The 14,163-nt window shown below is 47.8% G+C and overlaps 1 protein-coding gene across 1 annotated transcript in view; it reads right to left on the bottom strand.

Annotated features, from left to right (window-relative positions):
• CRELD1 (cysteine rich with EGF like domains 1) overlaps positions 1–13,149 on the bottom strand; it is a 204,563-nt gene extending 191,414 nt beyond the window's left edge. The window contains exon 1 of the mRNA XM_069643263.1: positions 13,002–13,149. The gene's annotated coding sequence lies outside the window, so the exon portion shown is untranslated. The remainder of the gene's footprint in view (positions 1–13,001) is intronic.
• Positions 13,150–14,163: the final 1,014 nt, after the last annotated feature.

The following is a 14,163-nucleotide window of genomic DNA, read 5'->3' as shown; positions in this document are numbered from 1 at the left end:
TTACTCTTCCTTTATCTCTTCTGGTGTCTGGGCTGTATTGCCTTATAGTTTCTCGCGCTGTGTTTCTTTTGTCTTCGTTTTTTCGCTCGTTCTTCTCTGGTGTTCGGTATGATTTTCTCTTTGTTCTAGAAGTGTCTGTCACTTCTGAGGTACTCTGAGTTGATTTCCATCTTTCTTTTCGGTTTGTCTCGTACTTGCACTCCAATTTTGATGCATGTGGGTGAGCACTCCTATGCCCTCTTTCTTCAGATGTGGTTTCCCTTAGGAGGTACCCTCTTTTAGACAGTTCCCCTGCCGCCTGGAGCAGGAGTTTCTTCACTGTTTGAGACGTGATGTGCAGAAAGATGCTATCTGTCCTAGCTTTTTGTGCGAATTCCACTATTTTTATGTCCGCACTTCTGATTTGGTCTCCTCTGTGAATTTTTTCGAGGAGCTTCATGGTTGCTCTTCTATTGAGGATGATTTTCTCTCCCGTTTTGTCACGTCTTTCAAGCTTCAGCGAGCGTGACGAATGACTCTTTTTGGTGAAGATTTTGGATGTACGCGAGGAATTTTGTTGTGTGGACAAGGCAGAAAGTCTTCTATTTTATCCAGATGAGTCCACGGATTTATATCTTCGTCTGTTTTCGTCCCTCCTGTGACTCATTGTTCTGTGTGATGGTGCTTTAGCCTTTTTATCTGTGTCACTTTGACTAATCGGAGATTTTTGTCTGTGCCGCGCTTCGTTGTTTGATGTCTCTTCAAATCTTCCAACATTGCGTTTTTCCTTGTATTTCCTTAAATAAGAATCCTCGGTACCTCCGTGCTTTGATTCAGTTTTGTTGATCTTTGAGTTGCCTAGACGAAAAAGCGTTTTCCTCTCTGGGGTGATTTGACAACTTCTGTTACTTGGATCGTCAGTTTTATCTTTCTTTTTTGTTGGTGTTTTTTTTTGGATCTGGTGGTGTGGGTCTTTTCATTCATGTTGCAAGAGATTATCATCCAGAAAGGATACCTTTCTTTTTTTTGTAGATGGTCTGGGAATGTCTGATTCCGATGTTTCAATGGAGTAGACGCTTAGGTTGGATAGGTCCAGCGAGTTGTCTTCGGTGGCTCTCCTCTGCTCTTCTTCTTCAATGATCTGGTAGGACTCATTTTCCGTAGGTTTTTGGTTTTGATCATTCACCTTTATCCATTTGGTCATAAGCTTGTTTAAGATGCTTTCTGCTGGATGTTTCTTCTGTGCAGAGAGAGCTTTTGTGGTTTTTTCTTTCGCCGATTGATTTTTTTGAACCTTTTGTCTCAGCAATTTTTTACTGCTCTCTTCGGTTTGCGTTCTGAGTTGAAATTCATCGGTTTGGTTTTTGCAGATATTTTCCGTGTCTCCCGACTTAGCATGTGAGTTTATTGCTCTTTTTGGCGATCTAACGCCCGTATTGTCAAAGGTCATCGAATATACGTCTGCCGTTTTGTTTTCTGGTTTATGTTTTCTTTTAATCTCATTCGGATTCGTTTGAGTGCTCACATTCACTGATTTATGTTTGAAGTGAAATACCTCAGGGTTGTCTGTCATGGTGCTTTGATCATTTGTACTTGCCTTCCAAGCTTCTAAGGCTGTTATGTAGCCTTCGAGATGGGTTAGCTTTGAGTTGCATGCCGCTATTAATGAGGTATGATCCTTTAATGTGTCGTTGATGGTTTCATATAGCTTCCCAAATGGTGCAAGCGCAATGGTCACGGCTGACATGATTGGTAGTATGTCAGTGCTTTTGGTAGGTAAATTAGTGTCTTTTTTTCTGCATTTCGCTTTCTGTCTTAGCTTTATATGGAGTAGAGAGTAATGATCGTGAAACTTCTGCTTGATCAACATCCTTTCTTTGTTTCGGGATCAGAATCCCGCCAGGAGATGTATCTCTGATTTTGAACATGTTTTTATAGTTTAATAATGCCTCGCCAATTTGATTTCTTCAAGTTTTCTCTGGTGATCTAGTTGGACCGTCATTAAGTTTGGTTCCGTTTCTTTTTTTTTCGCCGTAATAGGTTTGTTTGATGGTTCGGCTTTACCCAATTTATCTGCCAGACCTAAGGATGAGGACAATAGTGATTCGCTTGTAATGAGTTCTGCCGTTTGTGTTTCATCGTAGTTTCTTCCTTCAGTCAGAGCTGGCTGTAAGCCGAGATCTAATTGTTTTTCTTCCCTGTGCAGGGTTATAGCTGGTTGGCCAGAAGCGCTTTTTTCTCTCTTTTCCGCGTTGTTTTCCAAGTTTCGCTCCGAGGGTCTGAGATCTGTATTGACGTTAGGTGGTTCGGTTTTTTGTTGGGACGTAGGTAAGTTGTAATGCCAGCGTGTTTGGGGTGAGTAACTGGTGCTTCCCAGACACTGCGCTGAAGCCGGTTGTTTAGGTACGATTTTTCGAGGGGATGGGGGAATTCCCTCCAAGATTTCCAAATCCGATAGTTCAAACCGGTTTACCGGTGGAATCTTTCCCAATTTTTCAAAAAACTTTTCAATCGGGTTATTTGTCGAAGTTATTGTATTAGTTGATTTTTTCGTCAGGGTCTTGTTTGGTAATCTGTTATTGGGTGTTGGTGAGCCAGTTGGCTTTAATTTTTTATCCCCTAGGCTTTGTGTGTTTCGATTTATGACAATTTCGTTTGATTTGGAGATTTGAGATTTTGATTTTACCTCCTCCTCTTTTCGGGGAGTAGGGGAATGAGTCAGAATAGATTTGGACTTGAATCCGTCGTGTACTTCTGTATTTGAATAGGTGTTTGACTTGGCCCAATGATGTTCTCTCAGGATATTCAGATCATCAGTTTCCTCTGCTTCGGGATCCTCCAGGTATGATATAGTTGTGTTTGGGCAGTTTTGGTCTCCATATCCAATTGGATCTAATTCAGGGCTGGGTAGAGCAGCTCTTATAGTCATTGGGTGGACCTCGCTTTCAATTTTTAATTTTCTACAAAGGTCAATTTTATCCAACCCAGTATATTTTTTCTCACTTATTGTCTCAAAGAAAGCCTTCAGTCCTTTATCTGTAGTTAGATTTTTCCTTGGTGCTACTTCTGTGTACGTTTCACCATGTAATGGCTCCAATCTGCCACAAGAGGGCGTGACGCGGCCACTCTCCGGCTCAGGCTCGCCTCTCCCCACTTCCTGGAGCTCCGAAACCAGCCGCGGGCTCGCTAGGATAGGGCCCGCCTCCATCCCTCCAACCCCCGACGCCGGGTCCTCCACACAGTGGGGCTCAGCGGCCCCAACGTTTGTCCTCACAGCAATCGGCAGGGCCGCCGCGTACTCCACCGTTGTCTCCCGCTCCCACCCACCTGCCGGCTCAGACGCCGGCGGCACGACAACGACCTCGAGGGGCAGACTCCCGTCTGACGACCACCGCTCTCCCCCGCCAGCGGATCCTACAGGCGGCGACACGGCTCCTCTCCAAGGTGGGTCGTGCTGCCGCCGATGGGGCGATCTGAGGGGGGGGGGAAATCGGAGGGGAGAGAGCAGGCGTCTCTAGTTGCTGCGATTTCTTCGGTTTGTGTTTGGGTTCTAATTTGTTGCGCACAAGTGGTTCCTCTTGTATTTTTAGTGTGAGAAAACCACTTCTCAACACACGGCCGGCTTCTTCTTGCACTGTTTGCCCAAGCTCTGGCTTTTCTATCAGGGAGGGCTCCTCCATGGTTACACTAGTTTCAATGCTGGGAGGATAGTCGTAGGGGTGTTCTGATAAGTTCTTAAGTACTTAGGATCTTATACTTGGGTGAACTTTGCAGGGAGCAGTCGGGGAAGACAGACAGCCAGCACGCCAGCAGCCAGACTGCCAGACTGCACCTCCTCGCAGCTCTCCGCCTCATAATATTTGATAACTGTCGTTGACTCATGGATGGAGTGAAAAATAGCACTCGTCACAAATCAATTCTGCACAGGCCCAAGCACGTGTGATGCTGTGACAAGCAGTTCGCAAAGCACGGTGTGATGCTGTGACAAGCAGCCTGCAAAGTACGCGTGATGATTGGAACAGAATCGCAGAGAAATTGGTATGGATGTGGCAACTTTCAAATGTGCAAGGAAACGAAAATTAAATGGACTTTTGGATGGTTTTGCGACAACTAGTACCGCTGGGCAGCGTAACCATTCAGAGACTACTATCGAACAAGAATTAAAAAACAAAAACACACACGTTTTTCTGCCAGTTGTAGATATATTTTTGGCTGAGTTAGGCCGTCGTTTGGCTATTGATAACATGGGTCTAATTAGCGCAGTGGAGGCATGGACTATACCAGAGTCGGCGGCTTTCCTGCGTGCTGGAGCCATTTTGCAATTAAATTCAATGTACCCTTCGCTACGCAACTAAAGTCAGAGATAATGGCAATTCTAAACCCTTAGCTGATATTCTTGTAGTTCTTAAAGGAGGGATTGGGCCACCGTGGAGAAGAGCATGCGCTTAGTATTCACTTTGCTAGTGACCTCTGCATCTTGCGAAAGCTCATTCTCTGCTTTGAAATGTATTAAAAAATCACCTGAGAAGTTCAACTGCGAACAGCCGCTTAGCATCCCTTGCAATGTTGTATGTAAGCCAAGGCCAAGCAGCCACAATTGATGTTACGAAAGTTGTGAAAGAGTTCTGTGGAAGGGCAGAGCGTAGAGGGGAGTTTATAGAATGCTGAACTGACACCACCCACACTAATTTCCCCCAGAGGACAACATTCCATAAATCCCGAACTTTTATTTTATACATATGCTCTACAGTACTTGACCTTTTTATCCAAAACCCGATATTAAGAATAGAGGAAAAGTTGTTCTACATTGAAATGTGTTTTTCTTATTGAAACTCTGCATGACATTGAAATGTCCACAATAAATGGCCTTAAGTAGCATCACAGGGTGAGACCTGCGTTCACCGACTCAAAAGTAGCAGAAATGTAATTGTTACAGGGTGACACATTTCAAATTGCAAAGTAAAAGACATTCGTCACCTTACATGGTCAAGAGTGTATTTGTATTTGTTTTATTTGTATAGCGTAAACCAGGCCCGGAGGCTACCGGGCGCATATCTCCAAACAGTGGTTACATAACAGTATGACATTACAAAGAACATTAAATTCTGGGGTGCAGTCAGTTACATGTCATGCAGAGCAAGATGTGGCCGACATTCCCCTACCGTTATTGGCCTCTTGGGAGAACGTGCTTATTAGGCAATTTCTTGAATAACATTACGGGCCATTCTGCCCCAGAAGAGTGAGCTGGATAACACTACTATCTGTTGGTGATGGAGTTGGGGAGTGGGGGGGATTACCCCTGTTCCCACCCTATCGGAAGAGTTATTTCTTGTTTGGCTTATGAGTGGGGAATGTATATTTGGGAGACGGAGTCCACTAACCTCACATGTAACCCTGACTTGTGTCCTGCACGGGTGTACAGACACCTTATTTACATTTCTACGTGAGCTACAAGTCGGACCGTCTTCAGGGATTTTGGGGGCTGGCGCAAAGAAAACTTTGCAGCCCTCCTCAAAGCGAGAATGGATAGAGCTCAAGAAACTCTGGTTGCAACCGCCGCCAAAACCTCTTGGGCAAGATGGCAACCTATAGCTGTATATGTTGCCATGGCCGTGATTAGAGTAAGCAGGGGAGCTCCCTTGAAGACCCGCACCCACTGCATTTGCGCCTAGAAACACTTGTGTACAGGTGTGTTATACATGCCATATCATACCCATGTTGGGCAGAGAATAAGAAATAAGTGAGCGGTGGGATACTTGTCTTCCGGCATGGTCATACGACACATTTCAACAATACCAGATGCAATTAAAGTATGCAGGCAGGGCCAAGATCAGTAGCCATATGAGAAAGGTACACATACTCCGGCGTAGACATGGAGCTTAGATTATTAGCTGGAAGGAGAGTTTGCATTCTCAGGTATGGCTACAGAGAAAAGAAGAGACAGGCGCTGTAGCAGAGACAGAAGACACAGATGAGACCTTACCATCAGGTTGTGATTAGACGAGGCTCAGGGTTTTCAAGTGGTGTTGCCAGGAGTGAGCCAAGGAGCACCGGATGTTGCGGTGTACAACACACCAATGGACACCATGAGTATAGGTCAAGTACCACTGCAGCCGGTCTAACAACGTGTACGAATTTTTTCAAGAGAGTACAGAATCCCTTTTAGTGGCTGACAATTCTGAAATTATGAACTCGCATTTTTGACATTTTAGGAACTCTGAGATTAAATAAACTGTCCAGAACAAAATACTTTGATTAAGTGGCAAAGCTGGGGATTGAACCGAGTCTGCAATTTCCGCACTTGATCAAATTGTTTCCCAGTCTTCTCAGTCAGCAAGGAGCACTTCTGTGTGAAGGCTTGGCCTTCATGAACTAAAATGAATAATCCGTTTTGTATACCTCGCTTGGCAATTACACATATTACATGATAAAGCAGCCTGGAAAATAATATGAATACTCCGAGTACAGGGGCATGGATCATGCTGCTCCCAGATGTTTTGTACCACTTATTCATTCGTGTTTGTAGAGACCGCTACAGCCCGTGGGCATCGTGGCGCTTGTTACAGAGAGTGAGTACACATTTAGTTACATGAATAGAAGCATTTTACATTTTTTCAATACAATTTAAGAGGGGGGGGGGGGTCGGAGACCTGTAGTATCAATGTGGTTATGAGCAAGGGAGAGGGGAGTAGGTGTTAGTTGAAGAGGGAATTTCAAGTTTTTCCCGGAAAGCAAGGAGGAAAGTCTCAGCTCTGAGGGCTGTGGGGAACGAGTGCCAGAGTTTGGGGGCTATGTACGGGAAGCCTATCCCGCCTGCTTTGGCCCTATTGATGTGTGGGGTGATGAGTTGTTCGTGTAGCGTGTTCTTGTGGGTCGGGAGGATTCCAAAGAATCCCCAGCATCAACTATTCTTGCGATGGAAGATGGGAATTGCAATCCAAAACATCTGGAAAGTCAAAGTTTCAAACCCCTTACTTATAAAATAGACTATGACGTGTAGACTTGGAAGGACTAGAAGCCCAGGTGCTTGTACACAAGTTGTTAGAAGAAATGTTGCAGCAACGCCACAGTTTCAAAACCTAATACAAATGGACGCATTCACACTGCGCACTTGTCTGAAAGTTCCATGTGTAATTGAATATCATTTATTATAAATGGGGATCAGCGTAACACGTGTTTCGAGCCACTGCTCTTCTTCTGAGGCGTATGTGCTCTTCCGGGTTGTGTATCAAATGGGATTGGCCCATCGATATTCCTGTACTGACAACGCTCAAATTTGCCGAAAGGCTTGCTACGTGTGATTCCGTAACTGCAAAGCTATATAGAGACAGATCAGTACAGGAATATCGATGGGCCAATCCCATTCGATACGTACCCAAGAACAGAAGAGCGCACAAGCCTCAGAAGAAGAGCAGTGGCTCGAAACACGCGTAAGGCTTATCCTCGGTTCAGTACACGTTAGGCTGATCCTCGGTTCAGTACTCGTTAGGCTGATCCTCGGTTCAGTACATGACATGCAATTACGCATGGAACTTTCAGACACGTGCGCAGTGTGAATGTATACGTTTGTATTATATTTTGTTATAATATAGTTATCCAATAAAATAAATGGGCTCCACTTGAATCTGCCAGGTCATTAGCAGGGGCTAAAGCATGGCTTATTCCATTGGAGGCCTTTGGTTTTACACCTACATGAGAATGTCACACAGAAGCAAAACCAAGTGGAGAAGCACTAAATGAGAACCCAGGGGTCCTAAGGAGACCATGCGCTAGTTAATATCGCAAATAACCGTTCAGAAGAAATATTATTACAGATTGGATCTGCTGAGTCAGTACACTTCCACTGGGGCCCCCTAGAGGGTCCTGTACCAGGACACATGAATTGGAAATTACAGATTGAAGGTAAATCAAACGCGCTAATCCTGAGCTAATCATCATTTGGCATTAGTCCAAATAGATTAGAAAAGAAATGCTTCTTTGACATCAGATCTTATAGCAGAAGTAAGCTTTATATTTTTGGAACCAGCGGGTTCTTTGCTGCCCTCCAATGCCTTAGGAAGACAAGAAAATCAGGTGGAGCAGAAAACAGAAGTAAAAAAAGAAATGTTAAGCTTTCATTTTCCACTCTGCTTATTTTAAAATGACCCCCATTGTGTTCTTCATTCAGGGCCACCCCCAATTTTTATAACCCATGCTTGGAGTGGCGAAGCTCTAGACCTGCACCGTACTGAAGCCATGTTAGTTTTTATAGCCTCGATAGGGTCTGGAACCGTGATCTGACCTATGATTACAGATCGCTGCACCATGTGCTTAACACACTGAGCTATCATGGCACGCAAGCTTCTACACATGCACACTCTGCCATTGAATGACATCAATACACATTCCCCAAAGAAAGGTACAAAAAAGTAAAATGAAGAAAATTAAAATAAAAACACACCACACAATTATTATATTGAACAGACAAACCAAACCGTAAGTACTACAGTGACTGGAGACTGCATTACAGGACCAATTGGTCAAATCAGACCTAAATTGGGAACCACTGCAAGGCGGCAGGCACAGGGCCCTCGGCAGGCGCAGGGCCCTCGGCAGGCGCAGGGCCCTCGGCAGGCGCAGGGCCCTCGGCAGGCGCAGGCACAGGCCCTCAGCAGGCGCAGGGCCCTCGGCAGGCACAGGGCCCTCAGCAGGCACAGGGCCCTCAGCAGGCGCAGATCCTCAGCAGGCAAAGAGCCTAAGCAGCACACTATAGAAAAGCAAGCTATGCGTCATGTATAGTCTGAGAATTGAGTGCTGCCAGGTGACCCACCCCCATGCTGCGGGCATAGGACACATACCCCTTTTGCCCACCCCAAAAGACATTTCTGGCTACTTCAAGTTGCATTCTGTCTGGCGTAAAGGAGTTCGTGCTCTCCTCATGGGACCCAGGCACGAAGCACCATGTCTTACTATTTATTTCAAACTTTTAAATTGGCAAACCTGGTGACAAGGGCGCCCCATAGACGCTCATGGGCATACAACAGTGGTTTTCAAACTGTAGTGCTGGGCCGCTCTGGGGGGCAGAGAGGGGGATAGAGGGGTCTTCAAAAAGGGATTACGGGACTGCTTATAATAGAGAATAAAGCCGCTGCCCAGGGCGAGTGTGCTGATGGGTGTGTCTTACACACCAAGAGTCCATAATCACTAGGCCTTGGGTAGCGCCTAGGGCGCATGTTGAGCCCTGGGCTAAGCTAGCTTGCAACACTCGAGAGATCGCCATGTGTGCGATTCGCAATGCCAAAGATCGCAAGCGAGCACTGGGTATTTGCAACGGCCCGTTCGCGTGTGCATTCCAGAAGCCTGCACTGGTTTTGCACGTGCAGCGCCCTTCCTTGCATAACAGGGGCCCCGGGCCCCGGCTATCTGGCTTTTCTGTTGTCTCCTGGCGTGTATACTTTAAGGAAGGAAGGATGATATGTTGTCAAAAGGAAGAGAAATACAGGAAACATGGGAACACATTTAGAAAAGTGAGTTTTTTCGAATTCGGAACTTGATTTGTTAAATAAAAGAAATACTCCGATCGAATACTTGATTAGCGGTACACCTGGTAACAGGCTCAGTATAGCCAATCAAAAGTGCCACTCCACAACCGGTATAAACCAAAGCATCTTGCCACCTAACTGACTCCTCCCCGCCCTACCGGCCTCTGAGAGGCCTCAGCTTGTAGGACATCCATTTCCCAAATAGGGCAGTCTACCAAGGACCGGATGAAAACACAACATGGTCATCCATGTTTCATGGGCATCAACTAGAACTCTGCACACGTCCCATAATAGAAACACGAGGAGCGGTGCAGGTGGTGCAGGTGGCAGAGCCCAGATCAGCTCTGTGCTCACCTTGCAATTAGCATCTGCTCGCCTCCAGGTGATATGATATGGCATTTATAACACGCCAATACACAAGGGTTTCAAGGCGCGACGAGGCAAGGGAGGGGGAACAGAGGGAAGACAGACAACGATCTTACTAGGCCAGGTGACATTGAGATCGCGCAAGTGCAGGGCAAAGGGGAAAAGTGCAGTACATGGGTCCAACAGTAAAATAAATAAAACAAATAAATAAGAAATGCGGCCAGCTGGTGGCAAGTGCAAGGGTAGGTGCAGACATCAGGTGTCAAGTGCTGGTAGGGGGCACTAGAGATACAGGACCAACCCCCGCCTCCTCCTGAGTGCAAGGGTTGCCAGGGGGGCAGTGCAGGAGTGCAACTGGCAGGGAGGGGACCTGGGCTTGAGACATGAGAACAGAGTGTGGCCAGGTGACCAGTGCCGTTACAGTTTCGGCTAGGAGTTCAGCAGGAGAGAAAGCAGAAGCAAAGAGGAAGGTCTTGAGGTGCTTCCGGAACCAGAGATGGTTCTCCTCAACTTTCAGAGAGGCAGCTCCAGAGGGAGGCCCCAGCCGAAGAAAGAGATCTATCACCAACTCGTTGCTTGGAGAATCGTCAGACCCTGAGGGAGTTGGAGGTGGATGAGTGAAGAGCTCAAGAAGGAAGATATTTAGGAACAGAGAGTTGAAGGTATTGGGGCCCCAGGCACCAGAAGGTCTTGTGGACAATGCAGAGGGTTTTAAACTTAATCCTCGCAGCCACTTGGAGCCAATGCAGAGATTTCAGCCCTGGAGAGATACAATCCCTGGGCTTGAGGCCAAGGAAAAGTCTCGCAGTCCTGTTCTGGATGAGTTGCAGAGGGCGCAGAGTAGAGGCAGGCAGATTTAGGAAGAGGCTGTTGCAATAGTCCAGCCTAGAGAGAACCAGAGCTCTAGAGACAGTGAGCTTCTGGGGGAAGGAGAGGAAAGGACGAATACCTCTGAGGAGGTGCAGCTGGTAGTGAGACAGAGAGGTCAGAGATGTGAGGAGAGAAGGAGAGTGCACAGTCGAAGATGACCCCGAGGGTTTTAGCCTCACAAGTGAGAGCAGGAAGAGGGCCAAGAGCGGTCGGCCAGAGAGCTACAGGGAAGGAGGAAGCAGGTGTGCCGGTGAGGAGAATCTCAGTCTTACTGGCAGTAAGGCAGAGATCATTGGCGGCACACCAATCCTAGATAGCAGACAGACCATCAGAGATGAGAGAAGGAGAAGAGGTGGCAGAAGGGAGCCTGAAAATGAGCTGGGTGTCATCCGCATAGCACTGAAAGTTGGGGCAGAGAGCGGCAATGCAGTGGGCAAGAACTGCCAGGTATTGGTTGAACAGCCCGGGAGGGAGGTTAGACCACTGGGGAGCACCACAGGTAGGGATAAAGATAGAGGAGATGAAGGACCCAAGTTGGACCTGGGAGGGTCGATCGGAGAGGAAAGAAGTCAGCCAAGCCAGGGTCTGATCAGTGATACCCAGGTTATCACAGAGACAGTTGAGCAGAATGGCATGGTTGGCCGTGTCAAAGGCAGAAGAGAGATCAAGTAAGATGAGGACACAGGGGGTGTTGGAATCAAGGTTGGAGTGCAGGTCTTCACGGATGTTCAGGAGAGCAGTTTCCATGCTTCTGGCTGCTCTGAAGCCAGACTGATGTTCATGGAGACAACCAACAGATTCAGTGTGAAGATTAAGCTGGGAGATGGGCAGCTTTTCCAGGAGTTTGCCCAGGAAAGGAGTGATTGAGATTGGGCGATAGTTAGCTGGGCAGGACCGGTCATCAGAGGGTTTTTTAAGAAGAGGGTGCACAAGGGAGTGCTCCAGGGGGTTTGGGAGGTGGGTAAGGGGAGACTCCAGTGGTGAAGTAGTGGTTGTAGAAGTCAGCCAGAGCAGGAGCCAGGATGTCCTTGATGGTTTTGGAGGAAGAGGGGTGAACCTGTTTTGAAAAGACTTTCATAGATCGGACTTGTCTAGACACCTCATCTGGGGAGAACAGGGGAAAGGCAGAGAAGGAGGGGGGGTTGGACGAAGAAGGGCCAGAGGAAGAGCAGGGAGTAGATGGAGGAGGGGGAGAAAAATAGAGAGAGAGGACAGGATGCACTGCGTTTTAGAAATAAAATGAGAAGCCAAAGCCGTGCAGAGGGCATGGGAGGGGACAGGAGAGGTAGAGAGTGCAGCAGGATTGGCCAGTTCCTTGCCGGTAGCTATGTGTCCCCACACTTCTAATAGCAGCTGGGCTGTCACTTTGTATCACTGTTCACAACAGGCCTCGCGTTCAACAAATTCAAGCAGACACATGTCATCAAATTCAAAAGGAGGAAAGGCCGAGTGGACTTTAAACCAGTTAAATACACAGTGACTGGGGGCAGAGGCTAAACCTATTGAGCTATCGCAGCATCGCAGCAGGGTACTCTTAGCGTCGACCCAAATTGTAACCATGTTCCCGAGAGAGAGAGGGAAACAAACACAGATATTCAAGCATCAACGAGTCCTTTCTATGCCTGCGATCCGGGGGTTTGTGGGGGGGGGGCAGTCATGCTAGAAAGCGCACCAGCTGCAATTAGCTTTGTCCTAAGTGAGCTCCCATCCTCTCTTGGGGTCTCTGGAGTGGAGTGGCGCAATACTGCACACTATCCATTTCAGGAAAGCAACTGGAGGGGGAAGCGGCGAGGGCGGCAGTGGGGATAAGGGGGAGAGGGGGAGGGAGGGGAGGGGGATGTAGCAGCTAGCAAAAGTATGAAATTGCATTATAAACGCTCGGAATGTGTGACAGATAAACAAACGGCTGCAACGGAAGCGGACGCGATGTGCCCAGGATCACACTAAGTGAAAAGTCTGGATTTGGATTTCGGGCTCATGGTTCTACAATGGACGATTTAACCTTCCTACCAAGTGGAAGATGGTGACAGGAAGGGGTCGGGGGGGGGGGGGGTTCGGGCACCGGAGCCATCACTAGCCATGCACGCACTGTCACTAGAGCCCTCCCCTCGCAGTGGCACTGCCCCCATCTGCGCGCCACCTTGGCATTATTCGCCATGCACATGCATTTTGCCAGTAATGTCGCCATGCCCCCAATGAACTCCGAAGTCAGCGGTGCCCTGGTCATTTTGGGGACTGAAGGGAGTGTTATTCTGCTACACCTACCTCCTCCCTCAAAGTCCAGTCAGGTCCTCATCGGGTGGGGTCAGTGCCAGCCCTCCACGCAAAGCAAGCCCGGTGCAGTGGGCATAGCCTGGAGAACTGCAGCAGCAGCAGCTGCTCCCTTCCCAGCATGCACCGCTCCTGGGGCACTGCAGTCAGCTGCGAGCGGGCACTGCTTGCTATTGGATCCCGGCTGCACCCAATCGCAGCCGTCTGTTTTTGCTATCGGTCAGAAAATCCTACACCTGCTTACCGAGCATGCGTGGTGACTCTGACAGCTTGGATGTCGCCTTTTTTGCTTTTAGACATTAGACTGAACTCAAGATTTGGATGTTTTGTCGCGCTCTAAGCACGTTCAGTATGTCAGCTAACAACGGTGTGTCGCGAAAAACGAGTAGAGCGCTTTGGGACAAGGCAGAATAGAAACCTCTGGGTATTACGCGCGTTATAAATAACCTATCATATCATAATGTATTCCAGAGGAAACGCTAACGTGGCGCAGGGATGTTCACGAGATGGCAACCAGCACGGGCTTACACACTAAATGCCCACTGAGGAGCGAACCCTTCTTTGCCAGCAAGTGGCTGAGGTGGAGGACTCGGGGCCAGAAGGCAATGAGGTTGTGACACTTCTGTATGCCCCATGGGAAGGGGAAAAGAAGCTTGTACTGCAAGCGATGCAAGGCGCACATTGTACAACCCCCAGAACGAAAATAGAGAAACACACGTATTGCCAGGTTATAAGAAGGCTCACTGGCAACATGGAAGCAGTTGTCCCCAAATAAATGTGAAAGGGTCGAAAGGCACCGATGCCGCCCCTGGTCCGCATCCAAGCTTTGTGGCCTTCAGGCGGGATTAAGGGGGTACGATGGTAGAAGACAGTGGCATGAGGTACTAGCAGGGGAGTTCCCATCATTGAAAGAGGGAGGGAGAGCCACGAAAAAAGTCCTGCTTCTCCCCCCACCTCATATGCAGAGCGCACAATTGCATTCAGTCTCATTCGCGCCCCCAAACCTCCCACCCAATCTACATTTTCGGTATCATTAGTGGCAGATGGAATTTTAACAAATAACAAAAACATAAAACTGCAGGACCATTGCAGATGCAGAAAAGTCATCTATTAGAGCTCTGGCCAGGCGCTCTGGGGCAAACTACATGCAACCCTT

Source organism: Ambystoma mexicanum, chromosome 2p, assembly GCF_040938575.1.
Source record: "Ambystoma mexicanum isolate Mex_15411 chromosome 2p, UKY_AmexF1_1, whole genome shotgun sequence".
Taxonomy (NCBI): domain Eukaryota; kingdom Metazoa; phylum Chordata; class Amphibia; order Caudata; family Ambystomatidae; genus Ambystoma; species Ambystoma mexicanum.
The sequence above is the reverse complement of the archived record's forward strand: the minus strand, read 5'-3'. Positions and strand labels throughout refer to the sequence as shown.